This window comes from Bufo bufo, chromosome 1 (genome assembly GCF_905171765.1).
Source record: "Bufo bufo chromosome 1, aBufBuf1.1, whole genome shotgun sequence".
NCBI classification, from domain to species: Eukaryota; Metazoa; Chordata; class Amphibia; order Anura; family Bufonidae; genus Bufo; species Bufo bufo.
The window spans coordinates 330,540,788-330,566,907 of NC_053389.1; positions in this window are offsets into that span (position 1 = coordinate 330,540,788).

Below are 26,120 nucleotides of genomic sequence, written 5' to 3' on the forward strand. Positions count from 1 at the left end.
CCCAGTGATGACATCCATTACCTGTAGGTCTCATGGTGGGACTCCCCTCAATACTCATAAACCAAATCACAAAAAATAGCAGAGCAAAGCTCCTAGACTCCATAATCTCCAAATACTGACCCTCAAAAGACCCCAGAGCACCCCAACACATAGAACACTGGACACGGCATTGTGATATCACAGAGCCTCAGAACTGTATTGTCTGGGGGCGGCCTAGTGGCTGATGATGATGATATCATCAAAAATATGAACTGAATGATGGGCAGTATATAGGAGGAAAATATATGAAGTGAGATTCCACCTCTAGTTCACCCTCTGAGAAGTCATAAACACATAGGATACATTTTACCATCAGTTTAGAGGGAATCTTCACCTAGAAATGATATTTAGTATTTTGTAACTATAAATATTTCCATAACGTCATTCTGATGAATTTCTTCTAATATCTCATAGCGGTCAGAGATCAGTTTTCTGATGAATAGCTCAATATCTCCGGTAATACGTTTTCTATAAATAAATAAGGCTAATACAAAGATCACCCCCATCATTAGGGTTGAGCGAACCCGAACTGTAACGTTCGGGTTCTTACCGAACTTTAGGATTTTTGGACCCCGGACCCGAACCCAAACTTTTCAGTAAAAGTTTGGGTTCAGTGTTCGGCGAGTTAATGGCGCTTTTTGAAATTCTGCAGAGCATCTATTCAAGCGTTTAACTCGTGTGTTGTTAATAGCCATCACAGCCATGCCTACTAATGGCATGTCTGTGATTCGCCAGTGCAGCATATGACCCAGCCTCTATATAAGCTGAAGTCACGTAGGGATAGGATGCTGCTGCTGTGAGGGAGAGAATAGGAAAGAATCTTTAATCAGAAGTGCTTGTTAACTCAGCGATCTACATAGATTTTGTTTTGTGGGTGCAGTGCACAATCTATTTGCCCTGCCCTGAGCCCAGTGACACAGAAAAATAACTTTTATCCATCTGTTAGTTAGGTGGGTGGCAGCGGCCATTTTATGCAAGTTCAGTGCACCAGCACAGCATATGTGCATTTGTGACAGTCAAAAACAAGCTTGAAATACTGCAATTATATTCTGGGTTTGAAAAAATCACCCATTTTTGTACTAATCAACAAGGACATTTCACAATTAATAAGGATATATTCGAGTTACCAAGGACACATTTAACACTAAGGAACCTCTGGCACCTCTCTCTGACCCGCTTTAGGACCCAGTAGAAGCCAGAGCGTCCTCTGATTTTAGATCACGTGAGTAGCCAGCATCACCTTCTGGTCACGTGCAATGCTGAGGAAACCACACGCCGTGGCTGGTCCGTATAAGGAAGGAGCAACAGAGAAACTAGCACCATTAGAAGCAAGCAACGAGAAGACTCGATCCTAAGACAGGAGGGGGTAAAGTAACCACCGACACAGTCGGCATATCAACTTACATACTTGCTAACCCCTAATACCTGTGTAGCTTCATTAACGGTGTGTAAGTCTCTCTTTAACCACGGACTGCTATAAAATCATATGTGAAAACTACTGACTTGAATAACACTCTAACAGTTCGAAACATTTGAGGACGTTTACTCTTAGTCCTATTCACCAAGGAACATTCATCTATGGTACCATAGCGACATCTAGTGGTTATAATTCATCACTACACCATATATGGTCCTTTTTTGCTTTTTGCTGCTTTCTTTACTATTTTTAACGAACTTTTAACAACTTTTAACTACGTTTAGGGATTTTAGTATACACTATATTGCTTTTTTAGGAATCTTAAGGTTTTTATATCATAATAAATCATATATTTGTATCTACACAAGTGATTCCATATATTTTGAGTGCCAATCAGTTCTTTTCTACAAATTAACCAGTTTTTTGGAGATGAAAAACCCCTGCTCTGCATAGGTGACAGGGAATTCAATTTCAAAAATTCTTCTTTAATTGACGCGTGTCCCCTCCTTTCATTCGATGCTTAAACTTTAACAACTTGTCCTACATTTCCGCGCGATCACATTGGAGCCATTGACCTCCCTTGGATGTGGTATCTCTTTCTCACCCTCCCTCTCCGGCGTGGAACCCTGATTCGCCGTTATCCGTGATCAACATGGTAGGCGCAGAAAAGAACTTCGAAAGTTGATAGAGAAGATATCCAAATGGATGGTGGACGTCACAGGGACGTACGATCGGACAGAAGTTATTTAGAGTCAGCAAAGCAGCAGCAGTGCCTCTCCTGTCTAACGTTCCTAATCCAAAATACCCCAGTGACATTCCCTATAATTTTTTATTAATCATTCCAATAACAGGGCATCTTAAGAGTCCTGTATTGTTATTTATCGTCACTACCTCCCCAAGTCGGGAGTGGGTAATTGCCGCAGGCCCCCCTCCTTTACTTGGAAGTTTCGGCTTAAATAATTTGTCCTAAATTTCAGCTCAATCCATTTAATTTCATACATTGACCTCCCTTGGATGTGGTATCTCTTTCTCACGCTCCCTCTCCGGCCTGGAACCCTGATTCCCCGCCACCCGTGATCAACATGGTAGGCGCAGAAAAGAACATTGAAAGTTGAAAGAGCAGATATCCAATTGGATCGTGAACATCACGGGGACGTGCGACATGGTGGGGCAGTATGTGTGCACACGCCTACATGAGCTGACTTACAGGGGTCAGCCCCTGCAACTTCTGGGTCTCCAAATTGGGCACATGGCCTGAGCTTGCCCTTTACGCCTTGGAGGTGCTGGCCTGCCCCTCAGCCAGTGTATTGTCTAAACGTTTGTTTAGCACGGCTGGAGGTGGTTATCACAGGTTATATTTCCCAATGTTTTGGGGTGTACCCTAATTTAAACAAAAAATTAAATTTAAATTAAAACCAAAAACCAGTGTTGGCTACCTCCTCATCCTCAACCACCGCTCCCACCTACACCGCCACATCCACCGCCTCCTCAACCTCCTACTCCATATGGACCTCATACTTCTAGATCAAGATTATTATTTTATATTTTTATGTATTTTATGTTATTTTAAGTAATTTCCCAATCCACGTTTGTTTGCAGAGCACTTGCCATGCTCTTAACCACATTTTGATACCATTTGCAGCCCTCTAGCCCTTTCCATGACTTTTTTAGAGCCATTTTAGTGCTCCAAAGTTCGGGTCCCCATTGACTTCAATGGGGTTCGGGGTCAAGTTCGGGTCCCGTACCAGTAGAACCCGAATATCCAGGTGTCCGCTCAACTCTACCCATCATTTTTTTATAACTAGGATTGTGACCGTGACAACGAGGCATCTTCTATATCTACGTAGAAGGAGATTCCTTACTGTAGGGAGAGAGGGAATTATTTTTTTCTTTATTTATCAATTTGTTTTTGCCAAACACAAACATTGCTGGTCCGGCCACTTGTATGTCAGCAAGGAATTTTTTAGATACCTATATGGTTAGATTCTACTTTCTCTGAATTTATTATGTAGGGTCCCATCTATAGGAGGTTTTCTTGCGTCTATAGATGGGATCATTTAGTCTGATCAGAATATTTTCTAAATTCCTCATATTCATATACCATGAACATAGTATTAGTGCATTTATAATCCATATATTCAATGTCTGCAGATTCCTGCTGTTCTAAAGTTATCTGATGAGGATCTGCCCAGGGGACAGATTGTCATTCTGGGCCAAGCAGGGTCACAACCAGTATGGCCACCACAGACGTTGTCATCAATTTTTCTTAGTGGTAACTTTGCCTGTATACACCATTGTACAGATTGGAGGTTTGAATATGGTGGATCTGACCATGGAATAGTCCCATGCAATAATGAAACCCACCACATTTTCAACACAATTTTTGCAAGAAAACCGAGAGGCTTATGTAGACTGTGTGGAAAAATATGTGGTCATTTGGGAGGTAGTATGGAAAATGATGATTACACTTACCGGTAATCGGATTTTCCAGACCCCACGACAGCACCATAGAGAGAGAGGGATCCACCCCCAGGGACAGGAAACCTACAGAAATAAAAGGGTGGAGCCTCTCTTCCCATTCAGTGGATTACAGAGCAAGAGAGGGACTCCTACACCATTAATTATTCCGAGCTAAACAGCATATACAATCGCATAAAATTATTATTTTTTTTTTTTTGCTACTCCATGTGAATACAGAAACCATCACCAAGGGAGGGAATTAGGAAGGGTGCTGTCGTGGGGTCTGGAAAATCCGATTACCGGTAAGTGTAATCATAATTTTTCCCCTCCCCCACGACAGCACCATAGAGAGAATTACAGAGGAAAAGAACCCTTCCTAGGGAGGGACCACCGCTTGCAAAACCTTTCTCCCGAAGGAAAGATCAGAGGAGGAGTGTAAATCCAAACGATAGTGATGGAAAAAAGTAGAAGGTGAAGACCACATGGCTGCCTTACAAATCTGCTCAATAGAGGCCCCCGACCTTTCTGCCCAAGAAGTGGAAACTGAACGGGTAGAGTGAGCCTTCACCGAGACTGGAGGAGACAGGCCCTCCTCCAAGTAGGACTGTATAATGCCCAGTCTAAGCCACCTAGACAGGCTACTTTTGGTAGCCTTCTTCCCTTTATTCGATCCTGAGAAGAGAATGAATAAAGCAGAAGACTTTCTCCATTCTTCCGTAATTTTTAGATACTGTAACAAGCATCTCCGTACATCTAGTGCATGAAAAGCCACTTCCCCAGCATTTTTTGGATGATCACAAAAGGATGGAAGAATGATCTCTTGGGACCTATGGAATTTAGATGACACTTTGGGTAAAAAGGCCGGATCAGGTAGGATAATAACTCTATCATCGAGAATCGTAGTGAAAGGGGGATTGATGGAAATGGCCTGCAACTCACTTATCCTTCTAGCAGTAGTGAGGGCCACTAACAAAACCAGCTTGAAAGTGAGAAATTTAATGCATACCGAATCAATGGGTTCGAAGGGTGCTTTGGTTAAAGAATTAAGTACTATGTTAAGATCCCACGGGGGCACCCTAGGGGATAAGACTGGTGTCATCCTATCAACTGCCTTAAAGAATCTAGAAATCCAAGGATCTAAGGCAAAGCTCTGTTCGAACAGAACTGACAGGGCAGAGACCTGTACTTTAAGAGTACTTTTAGCAAGACCTAGGGAAAGGCCTTTCTGTAGAAACTCCAGAACCTGGGAAATAGGAACACACGCTGGTAAATGCCTTGGGTTAAGGTTACCAAATTCAATAAATTTTTTCCAAGTCCTGGCGTAAATGGAAACAGTTACAGGTTTTCTGCTCTTAAGTAATGTCGTGATGAGCTCCTGCGAGAAACCTTTTTTAATTAATAATCTCCGCTCAAATTCCATGCAGTCAGATGGAGACCACTGACTGCTGGATGAACGACTGGACCCTGGGACAGCAGATTCGGCAGGTCTGGCAGAATCCAGGGGTCTGAAACCGACATGGTCCGGAGCAGAGTGAACCATGCCCTTTTGGGCCAAAAGGGGGCGATGAGAATGACCCTTGCCCTGTCCTTCCTGATCTTTTTTAGGACTGCTGGGATCAGTTGGAAGGGGGGAAAGGCATATGCTAGGGGAAAGTCCCACTTCAGGAGAAATGCATCCACCCCATAGGGGGATTCTCTTGGATTTAGAGAGCAAAAGATTTCCACTTTCTTGTTCAGGCTTGTACTGAAGAGATCTATGGTCGGCAGGCCCCATGACTTGATGATTCTGGAAAATATTGAGGAGTTGAGGGACCATTCTCCCTGTTTTAAGGGGTGTCTGCTGAGAAAATCTGCGTGAACATTCTCCTTCCCCTTTATATGAAGAGCTGATACATGGCTGACCTGTTTCTCCAACATCGTTAATAATTTTCCAGCTTCCCACCCTAGGGATACCGACCTTGTCCCCCCTTGGTGGTTTACATAAGCCACTGTCGTCTGATTGTCTGAAAGAATCCTCACGTGGCCTGTGCCTAGGAGGGCCAGAGAAGCTTTCACTGCTAATTTGACTGCCACCAACTCTTTCCGGTTGGAAGAGAATGATTTTTGAGCTGGGGACCATAGACCCTGAAAATTGTATCCCTGCACGTGGGCCCCCCACCCCCAGGGGCTCGCGTCCGTGGTCAGGACAATAGGATCCGGGTAGGACCATGGAATTCCCCGGACCAGATTGTCCCTGACCAGCCACCAAGATAAACTTCTCTTGGTCGCGTCTGAGATCTTTATCCTGACATCTAATGTTCCGTTTTGTTTTTTGAAGGTTGTCAAAATCTCTGATTTTAACTGACGGGAGTGAAGTTGGGCCCATTCTACCGCCGGGATACAGGAATTCAGAGAACCTAGGACCGACATGGCCTTTCGGAGAGTCAGGGAGGTGGAAGAGAGGGATTTGATTTGTTTCCAAATTTTTGTAATCTTTTCTTCTGGGAGATATGTTCTTTGAGTCTCTGAGTTTAAAACTAGGCCAAGGAACCTCTGTACCTTTACCGGTTTCAGTCTGGATTTTTTGTAATTCACTATCCAGCCTAGATCCTGAAAGGTCTGAACCACAGTCTGAACACTCTTCTTGCAGTCCAGCCGAGAATTCGCAATAATTAGAAAATCGTCTAGATATGGGACTATCAAAATATTTTTGGTTCTTATAAATGACACCATCTCTGCCACTACCTTTGTAAATATCCTTGGGGACATGGACAGGCCAAAGGGTAGTGCCTGAAATTGATATTGCCGAATCTGACCCTCTATCGGAATCGCCACTCAGGAATTTCTGGAATCTCTGGTGCATTGGAATATGGAAATAGGCGTCCTTTAAATCCAACACTGCCATGAAACAATGAGGAAAAAGAAGCTGAATCGTATTCCTCATTGTCTCCATCTTGAATTTTTTGACAACCAGAAATTTGTTCAAATCCCTGAGATTGATGATAGTTCTGAGTGTACCATCTGGTTTTGGAACTAGAAACAGGTGGGAGAAAAAAACCTTTGGATTGTTCTTCCTGAGGAACGGGAATCAAAACATTTTTCTTGATAAGGCCCAAAACTTCTTTTATTATAGGAAAAAACCCTCTTACACAAATACTTTTTGTAAAAACAAATCTTTGCGGAGACAAAGAATTGAACTCCGGTTTTAGACCTGAATGAATGATATCCATGACCCAAGGTCCTGCAATCTTTTCCCAGGATGTCTGGAAAAACTTTAGTCTTCCTCCCACCTTTGACCTGGCATCATTGCTGGGGTTGTTTTTTATTAGAAGAGGAAGAGTTTCCGAATAGGAAACCTTTCCCCCCCAAAATTTCTGGATCTAAATCTCTGATCCTTTTCCCTGCCTGATCTTCTGCCCGTATTACCTCTAAAGGAACGAAAGGACTGCCTATTTCTAGAACCAAAGACCGCAGCAGGATTAGGGACCGGAAACCTTTTCTTCCTATCCGCCGCCTTTTCTAGAAGGTCGTCCAACTCTGGACCAAACAAAAATTCTCCCTGGCAGGGGATATTACATAATCTTTGTTTGGATGCTATATCACCCCCACTCCAACTCTTTAACCAAAGGGCCCTGCGTGCCGAATTAGTGAGGGAGGCTGACTGTGCGCTGAGTTTAATAGAATCAACTGATGCATCCGTCAAGAAATCTGCTGCTTTTTGTAATGTTGGCAAAGAGGATAGAATCTGATCCCTAGGGGCTCTATCTTTTAATTGTACCTCCAGCTGCTGTAACCAGAGAGCTAAGGTCCTGGCCGTGACTGTAGCCGCTACGGCTGGACAGAAGGCTAAGGTAGAGGCCTCCCATGCACCCCTAAGGAAGGTTTCAGCTTTTTTGTCTAAGGGCTCCTTAAGCATACCAGTATCTTCAAAGGGAAGAGAAGACTTTTTTGATACTTTGGAAATGGCAACATCAATTTTTGGGGCTTTCCCCCAAGAGGAGGAGGCTACTTCTTCGAACGGATATTTCCGTTTAAACGCCCTAGAGGCAAATACTTTTTTGCCTGGTTTTCTCCATTCTCTTTGAATTAAAGACATAATGCTGGAATGTACAGGAAAACAACGGCCCTTCCTTTCCTGTAACCCCTGAAATAATGAGTCTGCTACAGATTTATCTTCTTTAACGTCCTCAATGTTCATGGTGGACCTAATGACTTTTAATAGCTTATCTGTGTCTTCAGAGGGGAAAAAGATGTTAGACATGGACTCGTCCTCCGATGAAGAACCAGACGAGGACGACCTGGTGATGTCAGTGTTTTCTGACGAAAGTTCCTGGGATAAGCCCGCTTTTGCACCTTTATCTTTAACGGATGTTCTTGCCTTTCTGTCTGACTTTAGGGTATTTTTGACTTCCGTCTTGATGAGTGACCTAATGTTATCTAATAAGGATGGCAACTCATCCGAAATGGTCTTGTCAATGCATCTTTGACACAATTTCTTCCCGTAAGAAGAAGATAAGGCTGTTCCGCATAGCGCACACTCTTTGTTTTTTCTTTTAACCAGCACTTTCTTCATCTTAGGCTGGAAAAAAGAGAGCACAAAGCGTAATAAAGGGCAAAACGGAAAAAGAGCCACTTACCCCCTGAAGATCAATAAACTACCGGGATGGGATTCACATCACCCTCAGCAGATTCCGGTCTTCTTTCTTCCTCCATTAGATAGGATGGAGAAGTTAGGGAGTCTATACGCTTATGCGCGAAAAGAGATATAATTAAATTTTTTCCGCCACTATCTTGGAGCACACGTAAGAAATGCTTGCAAGGTAGGCCTCATACATGTAATTCAGCACAGACCGTCCTGTACAGACTCAGAGGACCGGTCTGGCCTGCACCTTTTTATAATAATGAAAAAGGAAACCCAGCGTCCACGCCAGGAACGCGTCACATCCGGTACCCGGAAACCGGAAGTCCGCCGCGATATGCGTTCCACGCCTCCGACGGAGCTGCTGCCGAAACCGGAAGTGCGTCATCCCACTCCGCGTGCACCGGAAGTGACGCTGCCCGGCTTCTCCGTCAGATATCCAAGTGGCAGAGCCCTGAATCCAAGGATGACCACTTACTTCCGCCCGTTGGCGCTTCTCATGGGGCAGAGCTCTCCCTGAGAGGTAACCCACATACCTGCCGCAAGATACGGAGGGCCCCTGGAGCACCTCTGCATCCTAGGGTCCTTTCAGCCTGCCCAGCAGCGCGATGGACCCCGGCAGCAACCGCCAGCCCTCTAGGAACTCCTAGGAAACCAGACCGACGGTAAGACCTGAAAAGGAAAACACTGTAGGTCTCCCACTCCAGGGACAGGAAACCACTGAATGGGAAGAGAGGCTCCACCCTTTTATTTCTGTAGGTTTCCTGTCCCTGGGGGTGGATCCCTCTCTCTCTATGGTGCTGTCGTGGGGGAGGGGAAAAATATAACATGTGAACATACCATAAGACTAATTATAGGGCCTATGAGCAAATCGACATGGCAGAATAAAAGGGACTAATCAATGGTCAGATCCGTGACATTCCATTTACTAATCCAAGTGTCGGCCTCAGATTTCTGTGGATTCTGCTGACAATAGACATCAGATCATTCTGCACTGTATTTACCCCGTGTGAACACCCCCTACATGTTATCAGTGCAGATGGCGGCAGGTATGGAGCCGGAGCTGCCATCGCTATGTCCAGATCTATCTCCAAGCCTCGTCAGCTTCTCCTCATGGTCCTGACAGTATATACAGTAGGTGAACCCGATTTTGTGTCAATCTCGCTCTCTTTCTCGGCAAGATTGAGCACCTACGAGCCCCATCGCGGGAGCCAGCGCCGAGCTGGCTTGCCGCGATGGAGACAGAGCCGTCATAGAAGCGACGGGAGATCCGACTTGGATTCCCGCCAATTCTACACGTGTGCGGCGTTTGTTATGAATCCTGAGGGGGAAGTCCCCGCCGGATTTTAAATAAAAATCCGGCCTGGGTCCCCCCCTCAGGAGCATACCGGGCCCTTAGGTCTGTTATGGGTTGTAAGGAGAGCCCCCCCTACGCCGAAAAAAACGGCGTAGGGGTCCCCCTACAATCCATACCAGACCCGTATCCAAAGCACGCTACCCGGCCAGCCAGGAAGGGAGTGGGGACGAGCGAGCGCCCCCCCCCCCCCCCCCCCCTCCTGAGCCGTACCAGGCTGCATGCCCTCAACATGGGGGGGTTGGGTGCTCTGGGGCAGGGGGCGCACTGCGGCCCCCCCACCTCAGAGCACCCTGTCCCCATGTTGATGAGGACAGGGCCCCTTCCCGACAACCCTGGCCGTTGGTTGTCGGGGTATGCGGGCGGGAGGCTTATCGGAATCTGGGAGCCCCCTTTAATAAGGGGGCCCCCAGATACCGGCCCCCCACCCTAAGTGAATGAGTATGGGGTACATCGTACCCCTACCCATTCACCTGCAAGAAAAGTGGTAAAAACACAAATAAACCACACAGTGTATTAAAATATTTTATTTTTCTGCTCCGGAGGCCGCCCCCTGTCTTCTTTATTAGCTCTTTTACCAGGGGGGGCTCTTCTTCTTCCGCTATCCCGACGGGTCTTCTCCGCTATCCGGGGGGTCTTCTCAACTCTCCGGGGTTCTCCTTCTGTCTTCTCCGCTATCCGGGGGGGGTCTTCTCAACTCTCCGGGGTTCTCCTTCTGTCTTCTCCTTCTGTCTTGTTGACTCGGCGCACCCCGGTTCTTCGTCTCGCGAGACGAAGAACCGGGGTGCGCCGAGTCTCGCGAGACGAAGAACCGGGGTGCGCCGAGTCAACAAGACAGAAGGAGAAGACAGAAGGAGAACCCCGGAGAGTTGAGAAGACCCCCCCCGGATAGCGGAGAAGACAGAAGGAGAACCCCGGAGAGTTGAGAAGACCCCCCGGATAGCGGAGAAGACCCGTCGGGATAGCAGAAGAAGAAGAGCCCCCCCTGGTAAAAGAGCTAATAAAGAAGACAGGGGGCGGCCTCCGGAGCAGAAAAATAAAATATTTTAATACACTGTGTGGTTTATTTGTGTTTTTACCACTTTTCTTGCAGGTGAATGGGTAGGGGTACGATGTACCCCATACTCATTCACTTAGGGTGGGGGGCCGGTATCTGGGGGCCCCCTTATTAAAGGGGGCTCCCAGATTCCGATAAGCCTCCCGCCCGCATACCCCGACAACCAACGGCCAGGGTTGTCGGGAAGGGGCCCTGTCCTCATCAACATGGGGACAGGGTGCTCTGAGGTGGGGGGGCCGCAGTGCGCCCCCTGCCCCAGAGCACCCAACCCCCCCATGTTGAGGGCATGCAGCCTGGTACGGCTCAGGAGGGGGGGGGCGCTCGCTCGTCCCCACTCCCTTCCTGGCTGGCCGGGTAGCGTGCTTTGGATACGGGTCTGGTATGGATTGTAGGGGGACCCCTACGTCGTTTTTTTCGGCGTAGGGGGGGCTCTCCTTACAACCCATAACAGACCTAAGGGCCCGGTATGCTCCTGAGGGGGGGACCCAGGCCGGATTTTTATTTAAAATCCGGCGGGGACTTCCCCCTCAGGATTCATAACAAACGCCGCACACGTGTAGAATTGGCGGGAATCCAAGTCGGATCTCCCGTCGCTTCTATGACGCGCTTGCTGGGATGTGCTGTCACTATTCCAGTGAGTGCGAGATCTCGGCACCATGTTGCCGAGTATCAGCGCGACGCTGTCGTGCTAAAAGCACAATCTCACAAACACCTACTGTAGATGATGCATAGGACGAGATTGTGACTGGAGAGAAAATCTGCTTGTAGTGACAGGGGCTGATATACCATGCAACTGGGGCCCTAGAGAGAAGGGGCCCAGCCCCACAGGATGACAAGAACCTGTACAGAACTCCCTTTCCACTATTTGTCTGTACCCCCCTCCATCAAACTGTACATCTATGAATATGGCCTCTTACCGACAGATCCGAACCCCATTTTCTCCTCCATCCAGAATAGAGACCTCAGATCCGGACGAAGAAATAAATCCATAACACTGTTATATTGAGAAGAAGCATTTTATTAGAAGATTGATAGATATTTATTTTTTTTGGGGGGGGGGCAAATTGTGATTTCAAATTTGTCTGAATTATAGCAAATAGTTTTTTTGTGTTTTTTTTGGGAACTGGGGCATCTTGTGAGAGATCTTTTTAGTCACATTATCTCCTTTGTTGTTTGAAATGATTAAAGGCAGATCTTAAAATCATTTCCAGCAATATAGTTCTTATTTTCCTGCTTCTTTTTCTTCTGAAAATGGTGAGAAAATTTTTCATGCCCACTTTTCGAATGTAGCTCAATACTTTTCGTTTTCCTCCTTGACGAAGGTGGTGGTGTACACGGCGGGCTTTCTCTCTTACGTAACTTGAGGCTTTGCCAAAGACTGCAATATAAAAGAAACCATCAGTAGGTTGCAGATACAGCATAAACTATCGCTATAAGAATAAGAGTAATACAATAATATATCTATGAGATGCCAGCAGGAAATTCCCAATGTCTTTCCTGCAGCCCATCATCAGACACCATCTGTCTTCCCGCTACATTCTGCTGATTTATGGGGTACTAGTAGAACCCTCGGCCCAATGTGTGGGATCCCCAGTTGTAAGAGGTAACCCTAAGCCCTGCCTATACCCCGTGTATATGAGATTATAAAGTCCTTGTTACCTGGCTTCTCCACGATCACAGCCTCCAGTCTCCCGGCCAGGTGTCTGCAGCAGCTCTTCATCTTCTTGTAGCTGTGACAGAGAGAAATGGTCTTACATTAACTGGTCCAGAGGACAATATTCAGTCATCCCCAGGATATCCCCATGCCCCCCTCCCCCATTACAGAAGTCAGGTATACAGGTGCAGTGTATAGCAGGCAGGAAGGATATGTAGATATGTGTAGAGTAGGAGAAGATGGACACTCACCAGAAGATGCATATTATGATGGTGGCCAATAGTAATATCCCACACAGCCCCAGGAGAACATAGAGCCAGACTGGTAATAAAGAGACAAGATGATGGTTATTAACTCTGTCTTATAAGACATATGAGGATGATTGGAGTAGGATCAGGAGAGGAAGGAGTTGACTACTCACTGTTTTTGGCTCCTCTGTTCTCTGGTCCCGGGGTGTCTCCCCTCCCCAATGCTGGGGTAGTCCCTGTCCATAAAAGAAGGAAAGAAATAAATACATGAAATCCATGATGGTCGCTTCTGTACCCTAGGATTCTATCAAGAGAAGGAGAGGGAGACAAAAGAATCTTCCTATAAGTGACCCCCTAGAAACTTTCCCAACCCTCCCCAGTGATGACATCCATTACCTGTAGGTCTCATGGTGGGACTCCCCTCAATACTCATAAACCAAATCACAAAAAATAGCAGAGCAAAGCTCCTAGACTCCATAATCTCCAAATACTGACCCTCAAAAGACCCCAGAGCACCCCAACACATAGAACACTGGACACGGCATTGTGATATCACAGAGCCTCAGAACTGTATTGTCTGGGGGCGGGCTAGTGGCAGATGATGATGATATCATCAGAAATATGAACTGAATGATGGGCAGTATATAGGAGGAAAATATATGAGGTGAGATTCCACCTCTAGTTCACCCTCTGAGAAGTCATAAACACATGGGATACATTTTACCATCAGTTTAGAGGGAATCTTCACCTAGAAATATTTAGTATTTTCTAAATATAAATATTTCCATAACGTCATTCTGATGAATTTCTTCTAATATCTCATAGCGGTCAGAGATCAGTTTTCTGATGCATAGCTCAATATCCCCAGTAATACCATAGAGATAATAAAATCCTGTCTGCCACTGCTAGAGACAATATAGGGGCCTTATATATAAAAGTTTACATAAAGCTTAATAAAAAGAATATCCTCTAAACTCCCCCTAGTGGTGACTTTAGGTAACCAGAATTTTATCATAAAAAAGGCTTGTAAGAGATTGAAAAAAAAAGGTATACATGCTTTCTTCCTAAAACAGCGCCTCTCTTCTCCATGAGCTGTGTGTGGTATTGCAGCTCAGTACATTTAAAGTGCATGGGGCTAAGCTAAAATGCGGCACACTTCCCCCTATAACCAAAACTCTACAACACATAATGTATGGAGAAATACAATCTCTAATACTTACCTGTAGGTGTCATGGTGGGTCTCCCCTCAATATTAACAAAGCAAATAGCAAAAAATAGCAGAGCAATGCTCCTTGAATCCATATTCTCCAACTAGTAACCCTCAAAAGACCCAAGTGCACCTCAACACATAGAACACCGAACACTGCATTGTGATGTCACAAAGCATCAGAGCAGGTGGGTGGAGCTACTGTCTTTTGATGAAGTCATAAGGGATATGGCCTGAATGATATGCAGTATATGGAGAAATGATAAATCACACAGTTTTATATGATCTTCTGCTGAATCTCTGTAGGAACAGAGTTCATGAGGAGACATGAAGTACAGAGAGGACAGACAGGACAGACTGTGGTAATGGAGACTGCATACAAGAGCTAATTCTCATTATCCACACCTCCACCCTCCTCTCTGTACTTCATGTCTCCTCATGAGCTCCATTCCTACAGAGATTCATCTGAAGATCTTATCCGCTGTATTTAGGATCATAATTCCTAACAAGTAGAGCAGAGAGGAGGATCAGGCAGCTCTTTAGCTCAGTGATCTGAAGGAACCTGTCGTCCTGTGTGGTTAGGACAGGTTCTGTGTGTACTAATAGGATGGCGGCCATTTTACTTCACCTGATGATTGCTCCCCAGACAAAATGAGCCATTATAGGTAATTAAATGAATTTGGGAATATAATTATAATAAAGTAATATTTAAGTAATTTCATTGTCTTAATTCCAGGAGCACCCCTGTAAGAAAAAAAAAAAAAAGGTGTGAGCTAAGTTTTCTATAAATAAATAAGGCTAATACAAAGATCACCCCCATCATCTGTTTATAACTAGGATTGTGACAAGAAGGCATCTTCTACATCTACATAGAAGGAGATTCCTTACTGTAGGAAGAGAGGGAATTCTTTTCTTTCTTTATTTATCAATCTATTTGTTTTTGCCAAACACAAACATTGCTGGTCCGGCCACTTGTATGTCTGCAAGGGGTTATTTAGAGAATTATATGCTTAGATTCTACTTTTGCTGAATTTATTATGTAGGGTCCCATCTATAGGAGGTCTTCTACCATCTATAGATGGGATCATTTATTCTGATCAGAATATTTTCTAAATTCCTCATATTCATATACCATGAACATAGTATTAGTGCATTTATAATCCATATATTCAATGTCTGCAGATTCCTGCTGTTCTAAAGTGACCTGATGAGGATCTGCCCAGGGGACAGATTGTCATTCTGGGCCAAGCAGGGTCACAACCAGTATGGCCACCACAGACGTCATAAATTTTTCTTAGTGGTAACTTTGCCTGTTTACACCATTGTACAGATTGGAGGTTTGAATATGGTAGATCTGACCATGGTTTAGTCCCATGCAATAATGAAACCCACCACATTTTCAACACAATTTTTGCAAGAAAACCGATTCAAAAGAGGCTTTTCCGCCCTAAAGGTAGCTTCTGTAGACTGTGTGGAAAAATATGTGGTCATTTGGGAGGTAGTATGGAAAATCCAACATGTGAACATACCATAAGACTAATTATAGGGCCTATGAGCAAATCGACATTTGAGAATAAAAGGGACTTGTGGTCATGGCTACGGCCAAGAGGTATCCGAAGAACCCGAGGGAGAGAAACAACGGGAACAACCTGACCCAGCTAGGCGTGTCTTAGCTGACCTGACTAAATGGCTTGTTGTGTGCCCTAAGCCATGATCGTGGGTAGGCCTATAAGTGGGCATACCCTGTGGAAATGAGAAGATAAGGGAGGGAGGGTGGGGCACCTGAAAACACACGCCTGGAAGTGAGGGTGTGGCTCGTATATGAAGGGCCTCCGCCCCTCCCACAAATGCAGGCTGACTAATCAGCCTTACCAACTTGTGGTCATGGCTACGGCCAAGAGGTATCCGAAGAACCCGAGGCTGAGAAACAACGGGAACAACCTGACCCAGCTAGGCGTGTCTTAGCTGACCTGACTAAATGGCTTGTTGTGTGCCCTAAGCCATGATCGTGGGTAGGCCTATAAGTGGGCAAAAACCAAGCCAAGTAGGGTAGAAAAGGAATTCGAATGGCATGTGCAAACTAATCCCCAAGCCAACTGCAAGGCGTCAGGGATCTCGAGCGAAAATTCGGGGTATATGAGGCAAGACCAGTAGGAGACCTACAACCCATCTTGTGGATGACAAGGCCAGAGACATGACGCTCAATATTGCGGATACTGCTCCAAAGCGGAATGGAGGACCGGGAATACGTTGTGAAATGGATCATAAAAACCAACTGAAACTAGTAAAGTTTGGTTCTAGTGAGAGTACTGGCAATGCCCTAGCCTCAGATTGTGGGACCGCAACCTAACTGCCTAGACTATGCAGGAATGAGGGCCAAAAAGAACCATGTAGATAGGAAGAGAGTCCTTGAATAGTTCCCCAGACAACAGCTAACTGCTAGCCGTGGTCCGCGCGTTGTTCTGTGAGCCCCTGAGAATTGTTTTAACGCTTGAGACGTGAAGACCGACCTACTATCTGAATCTTCTACCGTGAGGAAATGCTGGACTTTGTCCAAAATCCCATTCAACGTGGTTGTAGGGAGTCTGAGGTTAGTGCGGCAAGAAGCTACGAAGCCATAATATACAAGATTCTGTCTATGCCCTCCCATGAGTGAGGGAATGCAATGCAATGAAGTTACCGGCGAAAATGAATTCCTGGTCGTGGTAAAAAGGCAAAGACTTTGCGCAGGGACCTGGTTGACAAGATATGATCGACTACGATCAGAGACTGAAATGTTAGAGGGAATTGCCCTACTTGTCCTTCCTCTGGCAGGACCTGAACGAAAGCATGAACAATTAAAGAAAGACGAAATATCTGCGCAAGACATGACAATGATGCTGTAGGGAGAACCGGACCAGTTTGCAGTCAAAACATAAAGTGAGCAATCAACATGGATTATTAGGAAATTAGGGAAGCAGGTATGTATGCGAGACATAGGGGCCAAATCTGCACAGATGGACAACCAACCAGGCAATCAGCCCAGCAGGACTGAAAACAGTCATCGGGCCCCCAAAGCCATGGGGCCAAAGCTGTCATCGGGCCCCCGAAGCCATGGGGCCAAAGCGGTCATCGGGCCACCCGAAGCCATGGGGCCAAAGCGGTCATCGGGCCACCCGAAGCAATGGGGCCAAAGCGGTCATCGGGCCACCCGAAGCCATGGGGCCGAAGCGGTCATCTGGCCCCCGAAGCCATGGGGCCGAAGCGGTCATCGGGCCCCCGAAGCCATGGGGTCGAGTTAATATATATATATTTTTTTTATAATTATAACTATAAAAACTGACCTGAATAAGGTGCAGGTGAAATTAAACCATGAGCCTGACCGATGTGGCAGGCGATACCTAAGATAAACTACGTGGCCTGAACATGCAAGGCGAAATATCGTTAGGAACAAGACCTGACCTACGTGGAAGGTGACCCCAATATGAGTTCAACTGCATGACCTGAAAAAACGAAGGGAAACGTGACAGAAAATGGAGATAACGGGCATAAACTAAAATTAAACCTGAATAACATAAGCTGGCAAGCAGGTAAAGATATGAGTCATTCAAAAGCATAGCTGCACAGGTGGACAGACAACCATTGGTCGGACCCCTGAAGCCATGGGGCCGAAGCAACCACCAGGGGCCCATGGGGCCGGGCAGCCGGCTGGGGAAAAGATTGGGGCTTAACCCAGTGGTTTTAGTAATTAACCGGGACTCGATAACCTAGAAAGACAAAGACATGGGGTAAAGCTTCTTAATGAAATGAGGCTGAAATGAACCGCAAGTACTAATCTGTAAAATATAAATGAACAAAAGAAAACTTCTGAAAGGTGTGCCATGGAAAATAGTATCAGATGGCCGTATGACCTACCAATGTCGATGACAATTGTGAAATCCTCTAAGCCAAGAGCCATGCGTGAGAGACCCTTATGGCGGGAGCCATGCGTGAGAGACCCTTATGGCGGGAGCCATGCGTGAGAGACCCTTATGGCGGGAGCCATGCGTCAGAGACCCTTATGGCGGGAGCCATGCGTCAGAGACCCTTATGGCGGGAGCCATGCGTCAGAGACCCTTATGGCGGGAGCCATGCGTCAGAGACCCTTATGGCGGGAGCCATGCGTCAGAGACCCTTATGGCGGGAGCCATGCGTGAGAGACCCTTATGGCGGGAGCCATGCGTGAGAGACCCTTATGCGGGAGCCATGCGTGAGAGACCCTTATGGCGGGAGCCATGCGTGAGAGACCCTTATGGCGGGAGCCATGCGTGAGAGACCCTTATGGCGGGAGCCATGCGTGAGAGACCCTTATGGCGGGAGCCATGCGTGAGAGACCCTTATGGCGGGAGCCATGCGTGAGAGCCTCTTATGGCGGGAGCCATGCGTGAGAGCCTCTTATTGTGGAACAAGTATCAGATGACCGTGCAAACTACAAATGACGATGCCAGTCGTGAGGTCCTATAAGCAAAGAGCCACTCGTGCGAGCCTCTTATGATTTTTTTTTTTTTTTTTTAAATAAACCACTTATGCAGCACCAGAATGCCTTGGGGACTCGCATAACCATGACCCCCTCCAACAGCAAACCTGGAACACAAACCAGCCTACAACCATGTCGTACCCCTAACAAAAAAAGCGGTCATGGGGCCCCCGGAGCCATGAGGCCGGATCAGTCATAGGGCCCCCGAAGACAGAGGGATGACGTTGCGGTGACGATAAGTAATTAAAACGTAAGCCGGACCTGATGGCATAGAAGCGACTTGAATGATTGGATTGGCTAGAAGGTGGCCTAAGGAAGATGACTGGCAACAGGCGTTAAAAATATAGACATTAGTAATCCGAAGCACATGCATACATAAAACACTAACCACCGCGAACCATAAACGTAAACATGAAATTGAAACAGAGATGGGAGAAAAAACAAGAGCCTGAGGCATTGCAAGTTCGCTAAGAGAAGTCTCTTATCGTGACAAACAAATAAACAGCTGTGAAAACATAGCAGGAAACTTACTGGCCCACTGACCTCTGCTGAGGAGCTGTTTGGTGAACTGGGGCAGGAGACCAATCTGAGTGAATACGAACCAAAAGTAAAAGGAGACCAGTCTGAGTGATTATGAACCAGGATTAAACAGAAAAGTAGGCCTATGGAATGTAACAGACCACCGAGGAAGGGAACGTAAGCCTCAAAAGAACGCAGTTATGTTTGTCGGGAGAGAGGTACCAGAGCGCTGGGTGCAGACTGCCCCGGTGAGATTGAGCAAAACCATGACGTAGCAATGAACAGGAGAATGTAGCTTTGAGCGGGAGCAGAGTACAACACATGATGTAACAATAAATGGGTGAATGCAGCTTTGGATGTGAGTGGTACCTAAAAAACATGGTATGGGCGCAGCTCTGAGTATGGGTAGCGCATGAAAAGCATGGTATAAAGCAGACGTATAAATGCAACCTGAAAGTGAGCAGAGTATTGACGTGATGCGAAACCAGACACGTGGACGCAGCTCTAGTAGTGAAAGGAGTATAGGACAAGATGTGAAAGCAGACATGGGGACGCAGCTTTGGATGTGAACAGAATATTAACTTGATGTGACAGCAGACATGGAAAGCGGCTTTGGTGAGTGGGGTATACGACCTGGTGTAGCAGTAGAAGTGTGAACACAACATTGGGTATAAGCAAAGCATGAAATTTGGTATAAACGCAGCTCTGGTTGTGAGTGGAGCAAGGTGGGAACACCAGGGTGGTGCTTCCAGAGCATGAAAACAGTAGCAGCTATGGCTGTAAGCCGAGTATGCAACATGTGATAACAGGCGTGTAATACGGATCCGGTTGTCGGCTGGGGACGGAATGAGATGTAACAGCCAACAGCTGACCGCAGCTTGAATGTGAGACCAATCTGATTGAATACGAACCAAGAGTAGGAAAGTGCAGGACAGTAAGGATGTGCGGATGCAGCATGAGACATGAAATAAAAGCCGAAAGTGTAAATGCCGCTCAGGATAACAGCAGAGCATGAAAGTGCGGCAGGGATTTTAAGTACATGGACCAGTGAAATACATGAAGTCTAAAGATGGTGGTAGCGGGGGAAGGGGGGGGAGACACATGGCAAGGAACAGCTACAGCAAGAGGCCTAAACAATAAACGCTGCGTCCGATCTCCAAACATGACGTCACGTGCAGCCCGGGTAACTATTTCTTTACAGCAAACCGGCTGAAGTAACTTTTCATACGAGACGAACAAAGCAAAGTGAATCTTGTAAGATTTATAGGAACTAACTCCTATTACCAACAAACAAAGTTGAAAAGAAAATAGAAGTATTTAGGCCCAACAAACAAACCTGAGGTAGCAGATCCTGAGGCGAAGCCTCCCGTTCGCTAGCAAAGTCGGTTCCGACCGGCCAGGAGAGACGGCCCCGGCCCAACCTACTTACATTGTATGGCGCGTGCATGCTACGGTAGCAGAGAGCAAAACAACAAGCTCTATTCTGGCTCCATGCTGCAAAGAAAGACTCCTACCACCAGAGAAGCTAGTTTGCTAATGACACCCAGCGGCAGCTGTGCACCTGAAAACACACGCCTGGAAGTGAGGCTGTGGCTCGTATATGAAGAGCCTTCGCCCCTCCCACAAATGCAGGCTGACTAATCAGCCTTACCAACTAATCAATGGTCAGATCCGTGACATTCCACCTACTAATCCAAGTGTCGGCCTCAGATTTCTGTGGATTCTGCTGACAATAGACATCAGATCATTCTGCACTGTATTTACCCCGTGTGAACACCCCCTACATGTTATCAGTGCAGATGGCGGCAGGTATGGAGCCGGAGCTGCCATCGCTATGTCCAGATCTATCTCCAAGCCTCGTCAGCTTCTCCTCATGGTCCTGACGGTATATAGATGATGCATAGGATGAGATTGTGACTGGAGAGAAAATCTGCTTGTAGTGACAGGGGCTGATATACCATGCAACTGGGGCCCTAGAGAGAAGGGGCCCAGCCCCACAGGATGACAAGAACCTGTACAGAACTCCCTTTCCACTATTTGTCTGTACCCCCCTCCATCAAACTGTACATCTATGAATATGGCCTCTTACCGACAGATCCGAACCCCATTTTCTCCTCCATCCAGAATAGAGACCTCAGATCCGGACGAAGAAATAAATCCATAACACTGCTATATTGAGAAGCATTTCATTAGAAGATTGATAGATAGATTTTTTTTTTTTGGGGGGGGGGGGGGCCAAATTGTGATTTCAAATTTGTCCGAATTATAGCAAATAGTTTTTTTGTGTTTCTTTTGGGAAGTGGGGCATCTTGTGAGAGATCTTTTTAGTCACATTATCTCCTTCGTTGTTTGAAATGATTAAAGGCAGATCTTAAAATCATTTCCAGCAATATAGTTCTTATTTTCCTGCTTCTTTTTCTTCTGAAAATGGTGACAAAATTTTTCATGCCCACTTTTCGAATGTAGCTCAATACTTTTCGTTTTCCTCCTTGACGAAGGTAGTGGTGTACACGGCGGGCTTTCTCTCTTGCGTAACTTGAGGCTTTGCCAAAGACTGCAATATAAAAGAAACCATCAGTAGGTTGCAGATACAGCATAATCTATCGCTATAAGAATAAGAGTAATACAATAATATATCTATGAGATGCCAGCAGGAAATTCTTAATGTCTTTCCTGCAGCCCATCATCAGACACCATCTGTCTTCCCGCTACATTCTGCTGATTTATGGGGTACTAGTAGAACCCTCGGCCCAATGTGTGGGATCCCCAGTTGTAAGAGGTAACCCTAAGCCCTGCCTATACCCCGTGTATATGAGATTATAAAGTCCTTGTTACCTGGCTTCTCCATGATCACAGCCTCCAGTCTCCCGGCCAGGTGTCTGCAGCAGCTCTTCATCTTCTTGTAGCTGTGACAGAGAGAAATGGTCTTACATTAACTGGTCCAGAGGACAATATTCAGTCATCCCCAGGATATCCCCATGCCCCCCTCCCCCATTACAGAAGTCAGGTATACAGGTGCAGTGTATAGCAGGCAGGAAGGATATGTAGATATGTGTAGAGTAGGAGAAGATGGACACTCACCAGAAGATGCATATTATGATGGTGGCCAATAGTAATATCCCACACAGCCCCAGGAGAACATAGAGCCAGACTGGTAATAAAGAGACAAGATGATGGTTATTAACTCTGTCTTATAAGACATATGAGGATGATTGGAGTAGGATCAGGAGAGGAAGTAGTTGACTACTCACTGTTTTTGGCTCCTCTGTTCTCTTGTCCCGGGGTGTCTCCCCTCCCCAATGCTGGGGTAGTCCCTGTCCATAAAAGAAGGAAGGAAATAAATACATGAAATCCATGATGGTGGCTACTGAACCCTAGGATTATATCAAGAGAAGGAGAGGGAGACAAAAGACTCTTCCTATAAGTGACCCCCTAGAAACTTTCCCAACCCTCCCCAGTGATGACATCCATTACCTGTAGGTCTCATGGTGGGACTCCCCTCAATACTCATAAACCAAATCACAAAAAATAGCAGAGCAAAGCTCCTAGACTCCATAATCTCCAAATACTGACCCTCAAAAGACCCCAGAGCACCCCAACACATAGAACACTGGACACGGCATTGTGATATCACAGAGCCTCAGAACTGTATTGTCTGGGGGCGGGCTAGTGGCAGATGATGATGATATCATCAGAAATATGAACTGAATGATGGGCAGTATATAGGAGGAAAATATATGAAGTGAGATTCCACCTCTAGTTCACCCTCTGAGAAGTCATAAACACATGGGATACATTTTACCATCAGTTTAGAGGGCATATTCACCTAGAAATGATATTTAGTATTTTCTAAATATAAATATTTCCATAACGTCATTCTGATGAATTTCTTCTAATATCTCATAGCGGTCAGAGATCAGTTTTCTGATGCATAGCTCAATATCCCCAGTAATACCATAGAGATAATAAAATCCTGTCTGCCACTGCTAGAGGCAATATAGGGGCCTAATATATAAAAGTTTACATAAAGCTTAATAAAAAAAAATATCCTCTAAACTCCCCCTAGTGGTGACTTTAGGTAACCAGAATTTTATCATAAAAAAGGCTTATAAGAGATTGAAAAAAAGGTATACATGCTTTCTTCCTAAAACAGCGCCTCTCTTCTCCATGAGCTGTGTGTGGTATTGCAGCTCAGTACATTTCAAGTGCATGGGGCTAAGCTAAAATGTGGCACACTTCCCCCTATAACCAAAACTCTGCAACACATAATGTATGGAGAAATACAATCTCTAATACTTACCTGTAGGTGTCATGGTGGGCCTCCCCTCAATATTAACAAAGCAAATAGCAAAAAATAGCAGAGCAATGCTCCTTGAATCCATATTCTCCAACTAGTAACCCTCAAAAGACCCAAGTGCACCTCAACACATAGAACACCGAACACTGCATTGTGATGTCACAAAGCATCAGAGCAGGTGGGTGGAGCTACTGTCTTTTGATGAAGTCATAAGGGATATGGCCTGAATGATATGCAGTATATGGAGAAATGATAAATCACACAGTTTTATATGATCTTCTGCTGAATCTCTGTAGGAACAGAGTTCATGAGGAGACATGAAGTACAGAGAGGACAGACAGGACAGACTGTGGTAATGGAGACTGCATACAAGAGCTAATTCTCATTATCCACACCTCCACCCTCCTCTCTGTACTTCATGTCTCCTCATGAGCTCCATTCCTACAGAGATTCATCTGAAGATCTTATCAGCTGTATTCAGGATCATAATTCCTGACAAGTAGAGCAGAGAGGAGGATCAGGCAGCTCTTTAGCTCAGTGTTCTGAAGGAACCTGTCGTCCTGTGTGGTTAGGACAGGTTCTGTGTGTACTAATAGGATGGCGGCCATTTTATTTCACCTGATGATTGCTCCCCAGACAAAATGAGCCATAATAGCTAATTAAATGTATTTGTGAATATAATTATAATAAAGTAATATTTAAGTAATTTCATTGTCTTAATTCCAGGAGCATTCCTGTAAGACAAAAAAAATGGGAAAAAAAAGGTGTGAGCTAAGTTTTCTATAAATAAATAAGGCTAATACAAAGATCACTCCCATCATCTGTTTATAACTAGGATTGTGACCGTGACAAGAAGGCATCTTCTACATCTACATAGGAAATTCCTTACTGTAGGGAAAGAGGGATTTTTTTTCTTTATTTATTTATCAATTTATTTGTTTTTGCCAAACACAACCATTGCCGGTCCGGCCACTTGTATGTCTGCAAGGGGTTATTTAGAGACTTATATGGTTAGATTCTACTTTCACTGAATTTATTATGTAGGGTCCCATCTATAGGAGGTCTTCTACCGTCTATAGATGGGATCATTTATTCTGATCAGAATATTTTATAAATTCCTTATATTTATATACCATGAACATAGTATTAGTGCATTTAAAATCCATATATTCAATGTCTGCAGATTTCTGCTGTTCTAAAGTGATCTGATGAGGATCTTCCCAAGGGACAGATTGTCATTCTGGGCCAAGCAGGGTCACAACCAGTATGGCCACCACAGACGTTGTCATAAATTTTTCTTAGTGGTAACTTTGCCTGTTTACACCATTGTACATATTGGAGGTTTGAATATGGTGGATCTTGCCATGGATTAGTCCCATGCAATGCTGAAACCCACCACATTTTCAATACAATTTCTGCAAGAAAACCGATTCAAAAGAGTCATTTCCGCCCTAAAGGTAGCTTCTGTAGACTGTGTGGAAAAATATGTGGTCATTTGGGAAGTAGTATGGAAAATCCAACATGTGAACATACCATAAGACTAATTATAGGGCCTATGAGCAAATCGACATAACAGAATCAAAGGGACTAGAGTTGAGCGGACACCTGGATGTTCGGATTCGACGGGTTCGGCCGAACTTCGGAAAAAAGTTCTCAGTGAACTCAATGGGGACCCGAACTTTTGAGCATTAAAATGGCTGTAAAAATGTCATGGAAAGGGCTAGAGGGCTGCAAATGGCATCAAAATGTGGTTAAGGGCATGGCAAGTGCTCTGCAAACAAATGTGGATAGGAAAATGACTTAAAATAACATAAAATACGTAAAAATAAAAAATATTAATCTTTATCTAGGAGGACCAGGTTTATATGGAGAAGGAGGTTGAGGAGGAGGAGGAGGTGGATGTGGCGGTGTAGGTGGAAGTGGCGGTGGGGGAGTAGGAACTAGCCTACACTGCTTTTTTGTTTTAAATTTATTTTTATTTTTTTAAATTAGGGTACACCCCAAAACATTGGGAAATATAACCCTCCAGTCGTGCTAAACACACGTTCAGACAATACACCGGCTGCAGGGCAGGCCAGCACCTCCAAGGCGTAAAGGACAAGCTCAGGCCATGTGCCCAATTTGGAGACCCAGAAGTTGCAGGGGCTGACCCCTGTCAGTTAGTTAGTGTAGGCGTGTGCATACTTACTGCCCCACCCACCATGTCGCACGTCCCCATGATGTTCACGATCCAGTTTGATATCTACTCTATCAACTTTCGATGTTCTTTTATGCGCCTACCATGGTGATTACGGGTGGCGGGGAATCAGGGTTCCAGGCGGATCGCGTTCCGGAGGCGGCAGCTCTGCGCAGAGTCACGCATATACGCGTCATCTCGCGAGACGCAAGATTTCCTGTGAACGCACGCACACAGGCGCGTGCGTTCACAGGATCGGAAGGTAAGCGAGTGGATCTCCAGCCTGCCAGCGGCGATCGTTCGCTGGCAGGCTGGAGATGAGATTTTTTTAACCCCTAACAGGTATATTAGACGCTGTTTTGATAACAGCGTCTAATATACCTGCTACCTGGTCCTCTGGTGGTCCCTTTTGTTTGGTTCGACCACCAGAGGACACAGGCAGCTCAGTAATAAGTAGCACCAAACACCACTACACTACACCCCCCCTGTCACTTATTAACCCCTTATTAACCCCTGATCACCCCATATATACTCCCTGATCACGCCCCTGTCATTGATCACCCCCCTGTCATTGATCAC